Raw genomic sequence first — 6847 nt, 5'->3', positions numbered from 1 at the left:
TCTCTGCTGATCCAATTGGGTTACCCACATATTAAAAATTTCTAATCTTTCTGCTTCAAGATCCGCAGGGTCTCTTTCTTCCAGTCATTGTGATTGCGAATCTTCCTGAGGCAATTCTTCCCGGTGACAGTTTCCTTCTTTTGTCCTTTCCCGCGGCCAGAGTGGGCATTCCCACTCTATATGCCCTAAGTACCCACAATAATAACACTCCTTTCCAGCATTCCTTCCCGTTCCCCTTTCCTTTGTTCCTGGTCTTAGCTCAGACCTCGTATCCCGTCATCTTCCCCCCAGCTCCCATCTCTCACTTGCAAATTCCTTGCTAAAGAGTCTTCTTCCCCTCTCAGGCCCTGTCTCTCGCTTGCAAATTCCTTACTAAAGCCGCAGCCAGTAAACTTGCTTCCTGTTCTTTTGCCTCTTTTTTCTTTTTTTTTTCCTCTTTTTTCTTTAATCTGCTCAGCTTTTTGCCTTTCCTCGCACCCATCATATACGAACACAGCAATACTCAAAATCTTTTACAAATTCTCTCCCTGCCACCCGGGCATGTGTTCTTTAAAGTAATCCCGTATATCGGGCACCACCTGGCCCACAAAATGCTAATCGTGAGCACATCATTAAAATTCTGCGGTGTCATTCCTCTGTATTTTAGCAGAGCTTGCCGGAGTTGTCCCCAAAAATCACTAGGATGCTCATCAGGTCTCCTGCATGATTACAGTCCCAGTTTGGATCATTTGCTGTCCAGGTTTTTCTTTTTTCCTCCTGCCTGTTGAGCCAATTCAGCATCCTTATTCATTATTTTCTCTCTTTCATCAGGGTGAGAGAGTTCCCTTAATAGTATTCAAGTGTCACTTCAATTCGGATTATACCCTGCACATATATTCGAGAGTAGCTGGGCACACCTCTCAGCATCTTCCCTTAGGCGGGGCATCTTACTTCCCCACACCACTACATCACTAGGTGTCCAAGGCTGGTGCCTATAAAAGGTTAACACTGGCCCAGTCTCTGCCGGGCCCCAGGTTGCACAGCAGCAGGATTAGGAACATGAGTCATAGTCATAGGAAAGAGTCCAGCAGTCGGAGGGTAAACAGGAGGACAATCAGAAGAAGACAGAGGCGACAGATAAAGTGGGATTGAACTACTCACAAGAATTTTTTGTGCGGTAGCTTCTGCTACTGCTACAATTACCCACTTTTTCTTTTTCAAGTTTTCTCTCCCCAGGTCATGCATGCCATACATACCAGTAATCCATTTGGTATGGGTACCTATCCTCCAGTCTCGAATACATTAGTTTGTTCCCCAGGTTGGTCATGACTGCAGGGAGCTCCCTCCTGCCATTCTTGTAATAAATGGCCATTTATGTTGGCATAATTTGATTGCGCGCTTTTTAGATAATTCCGCTGTACCATAAATTTTCTGCCAATTCTTTAAAAACTTGGCCAAGGGCGTCCCCTTTTCTATGCTGGGTGCTTTTCCCATTTCTTTTTCTCATGAATGTGCAGTTTATGCTGATCAGGCCATGCACCACCTTTGTGTGATTTACACTGATCAAGCCACTCACCACCTTTTTTTTTTTCCTTCTTTCCTCTTTTTTTTTTTCTCCCTTTTTTTTTTTTTTCCTTTTCTTGTGCGATTTATGCTGATCAGGCCACGCACCCCCTAAATCACTGGTCTCGAGTCTGCTCAGGGAATTTTAACACTCACCTTTGGGAGCCTCCCTCTCCAAAGGTCCCAGGTGAATTCACCTGCTGCCAGCAGTTGGATGTTTGGAGGCAGGAGGATCCGAGGGTGCTGGCCTAGGGTCCCACCTGGGTCATCAAACTGTTAAGGGAGCAGCAGCTGCCCGAGCATTCACACACCATTCAGGGAGTCGCACACACACCACCCGAGACTTTAACTGGACCAGAGTCCCTTCGCAGTGGGCAGCTCCGTTGAGCTGACGGGCGCCCCTTTTCGACTCCTCGCTCACACACACACTCACCCTCGGGTGCTTCCTCTCCCTTCAGGCTCGACCCTAGGTTTCCCCGAAGCAGAGTCTCCAACGTGACATACACCAGGCGAATTTATTGAGTGGTACAGCGGTGAAGAGCAGCTCGAGCTGGGTGCCTCTGGAGAGGGACCCCGAACAAAGAAATCCCTGGGCAATTATACCCTTACAGTCTAAGTTCCCCTCCCCTCATGCGACGGTTCGGTCCAATAGTAACATTTGGGTCTGGGGTCTTCTTGTTCCTTATTGGCTCCTTTCCCAGTCTCCAGGCAGGACATTCTTTTTCTTATCATGTTGATTAGCTGCAGCTTCTGCTGATGGTTTCATCTACCTTATCTTCCTGGTTTGCACCCATTTCAGGGCCTTCCTTCATGTAGCTAGGAAGGAGTTCAGCGTACGGTCAGCGTATCTAGGTGAAAGTTCACAGCTTGCAGTCTAAGGCTTCAACAGGTCTTTGGATCCTTATTTGAGCTAAAAATGACTTCTACAACAGTGTGAGTCCTTTCCACGTGGGTCCTTTCCATGGGGTGCAGTCCTTCAGGAACAGACTGCTCCAGCATGGGTCCCCCATGGGGTCACAGGTCCTGCCAGAAAACCTGATCCAGCGTGGGCTCCTCTCCACGGGGTCACAGGTCCTGCCAGGAGCCTGCCCTGGCGTGGGGTCCTCCACGGGCTGCAGGTGGATATATCTGCTCCACTGTGGACCTCCATGGGCTGCAGGGGGACAGCCTGCTTCACCATGGTCTTCACCAGGGGCTCCAGGGGAATCTCTGCTCTGGCACCTGGAGCCCCCTCCTCCCCCTCCTTCTTCACTGACCTTGGTGTCTGCAGAGTTGTTCCTCTCACATATTCTCACTCCTCTCTCCCAGCTGCTGTTGCCATTGCGCAGCATTTTTTTTTCCCCTTCTTAAATATGTTATCACAGAGGCGCTACCAGCATTGCTGATTGGCTCAGCCTTGGCCAGCAACAGGTCCGTCTTGGAGCCAGCTGGCACTGGCTGTGTTGGACATGGGGGAAGCTTCTGGCATCTTCTCACAGAAGCCACCCCTGTAGTCGTGTCCCCCCCCCCGCTACCAAAACCTTGCCACACAAATCAAATACAGCTTCTCTGCTGAAGAAGCCACAAAATGAACCTGCTTGTACACAGTTTTGGGGAGATGCCTAGTTACCCACTAGCAATACCAACCTCTAGTAAGTTTTTGTAATAGAAAGTAGGGTAAGACTACAAATAGAAGTAGTATTAGAACCGCATCCATAATCCCTGAATTTGAAATGTTTGTGTTTAGATCCATTACTTGCATATGGCTTTATAATAGGTATAAATCGAATGTTAAACTCAAGCTTCTACAAAATCAAGGAAAATCTGAGTCTGAAAAGTTAAACTAATAGTCATACTGGCACTGCTTCTTTTACTCAACAACCTCAAAATATTTTAAGAAGGTGAATAAATATTATCACCTACATACACATCATACACATAAGGACATGGAGTTGATTCACCGAAGGATATATTGTTTGGTTTGGGTTTCTTGCACTTCAATTTGGCATTTAACTGAGGTGTTTAAGTTGGGAACACTATCCTCAGTCCTTAGTGCCCTCTGTGGTCTGTCAGAGGCACCAATCTTTCTCCATTGCCTTTCTCCATTGTTCCCGGAGGGATCAGACTTCTGTGTGATGACTACTTGTTTGAATTTATGATGATATTGTCTACCTTGAGAAGGAATATACTAAAGATAATGAGTACCAGGTTATCTATAATGAGGAGAAGGACAAGAAATCTCTAAAACAACGAACATATATCCTTGAGTGTCAAAACTCCTCCTTAAACCCATTTTGCTAGTCAGCAAGATCCACTAATTGGTGTCCCTTAGGTGAACCAGCTAATTATAATATGAAAACCACACCTCTGTTGGAGGGGCTATCCGCCTCCAAAGGAAGACCCCTACACACTGAGCATGCATAATGATTTTAAAGGGAGCTGTATCCTTAAATCGAAGCAAGAATAGAAATAACCAATGACTAACAAGTAGGTGTTAACAGTAGGCGTAGTTACTTTTTTTAATTGTATAAATATGTGATGCAAGGATAACAGGGTGTGCTAGCTTTGTGGAATTACCACCTAGCACCCATCTCTGTGCAGAAATGAAATAAAGCAAATGACTCAGTGTGCGTATTGGTTCTTGCACACCAGGTAAAGAACCCATCTTTGGGACAACATGTGGAGACATCTACAGTTTTCAGAATGAGCCCAGGCCTAGTGTCACAGTTGGTATAAGATCCCATGATTCTCAGTTTCTTACTTGAACTGCTACACTAAGCTACCTCTGGGTTTTTATAAAGCTATATCGGTGATGATTTTTTTCTCTCCTTCCCTTTAAAATAACCCAAGAAAATCCAGAAGCCAGTTAATACTCTCATCAACCATGGCCATATCAGAATGCAGTAGTGATCTAGGAGAAGACAAGATCTCTATTATTTTTATAACTTCTATTTGTATCTTTGATAATTCCTTTCTCTTTTTGGACTGTAAAAAGACCTAAAATAGGAACAAATGAAGGATGGAGTAAGGCTTGACACACTTCAGTTCTTCAATTATATCATTCATTATAAGGGTAATAAAAACAATGCTATTACATAAATGAGTCCCCCTAGAGCACAGAAGCATTTGATCCTTCTTTAATTGAATATTAGATATATACTTCTATGTTTTATCACTTTCTTAAGATACAAGAGTGTGCAGCACGTTACTTGGTCTATGGGTCATGCACTGTCCCAACACATGCTCTATCCTTGAAAGTATATAGTAGCAGAACAATTTATAATGATGGTTGGAAGTGAATTAAGTAGAGCAGCAGTATTACTCATGATTTTGACTACTTTCATCTTGGATACTCAGGCCTAGCTGCAGTGAATGGTAGCCAAACTACAAATATATGGGGTTGTTCATGCAATTTACAGAATAAACATATACTGCAAATCCATTTAAACGTAAACCACCAATGTTTTAAAACAAAGATTTGTAGCAGAAAAAGAATCCTTAATTCCCAGTGGTACAAAGGACTTTTGTTGGCTCAAGTAAAGCTATAAAAACAGAATGTTTATTGGCTGGCACATACTGTGGATGTATCATGCACAGTCAAAAAAGCGCCAATAAAGGTTTCACAGCTTAGACATTTTACAGGATGAGGGAAAAAGCAATAGTCAAGTTTAATTTAAAAATTTTTTAAACTCTTCAGAAAAGCACCATTGTGCACAAGAATTCCACCTAGCTCTTCTAGAAACAGGGAAATTCAGCAGTACAACGTGCCTGGGAAATTAAGAAGTATACATAAAGATTGTTGGAGAATTCATGCTGTATGTAGAAAAAAGTAGCTTCAAGGAACTAGTTTATCCTCAGAATTTACAAATGATAAAAGGGTAGTTAGAGATTACACTGCATGAAACATTTAGCAGCTTCCTTATATAGAGTGATTCTGGACCACTGACACATGTCAACACATCTGAGTGAAATTAATACATTTACTCAAAGTTTGTCTTCACCACACACACTCAAACACTCATAGACTCTTCACTCACTGTTGGCATGAGAAATGCTTTGCTTCCATGCAAGTAACTCTCCCATTTTCCATGCCTGTATTATATTCTGAGCAGATTTCTCTGCATTGTATCTTTATTTTTGCTGGGTCTTTGGAGCGCTGGTTCCATTCCCTTGCCCACTCCCCCTTTGAAAGTGTGACAATGGACAGTAATGCTTGTCCCCTCCAGCATGCTCTCATGAAATTCCATTGAAACAGAACTTTTAATGCTGTTCATATATATGTGTGTGTATATATATAAATTAACTTGTGATTTAATTTTATCAAAATTGATGTTTCATAAATTCTTACTGTATTATATTTTTATGCTACTTCTGTAGCTGCTGTCATTGAGGTCATGTAGTTACTGAAAAGCTTAATTCCATCCAAAGTAAAGTTCCTTCCTATCCTAGATATCTGGAATGACATCTAGGTAAACCATTATGATGTTTAGTATGAATCAACAAGCCATGACTTTCAAATCACACTTTAAACAATGCAGTCTTTCATTGGTGGATCCTTTCCCGCTCCTTCCTAGCCCCTCTCTCTCTCTCACTCATCCGCTTATAACTGACAGATACAAAATTAAATAGTGTCTGGCTTAAAATACACACTGGCACAGACATAGGTATAAATTAACAGAACAGGGTCATTTAAAGGAATTCTAGATGAGATATAAAAGAAAGTGCAGATTTACAAAGTAGCAGTTAACTACCAAAATTATAGTGAACATAAACATATGCTTAATTTGGTCTTTTAAAGTATTCTGATGGTGTGCTAAGGGTTGTGCTGCTTTGGTCAAGTTGCAGTAAACTCTGGAATTTCTGTTCTCTAACTACTTAAAGTATAACAACTGAGTAACTCAGAAAAGCAAAACAAGTAGCCTGATACCTGTGGCCTTGTGGTTGAATTATTCTGAATTCAGCAGAGTGCAAGCCCCAAATGAAGCCTTCCCACTGGGTGGTAATCCCGTAACATCTCTTTGTTCCTAACACAGATGCACTACAGCTTTCATTCAAGGTTGTAGCCTGGGCCTCTCTTCTCTATCTAGCTGCCTATTTTCACAAATCTTAAAGGAGGAGAATTATTATGTATGAGACCTCTACTACTTTGCCAATGTAACCAGCCAACAACTTCAGAAGCAATTAGGGGGAGAAGGACACACAGAAAAGGTAATTACATAAGATCTGTTTTCTTAGAAAAGCAAATTAAAAATCCCTACTTTTTATTTCTTCCCTGCCACAATGAATCAGGCACTTATCTCTTTAAATCAATAAGACAGAGAAGACA

The sequence above is a fragment of the Platalea leucorodia genome, assembly GCF_965183815.1.
Source record: "Platalea leucorodia genome assembly, chromosome: W".
In the NCBI taxonomy this organism is placed as follows: domain Eukaryota; kingdom Metazoa; phylum Chordata; class Aves; order Pelecaniformes; family Threskiornithidae; genus Platalea; species Platalea leucorodia.
This window is presented reverse-complemented; position numbering follows the sequence as displayed.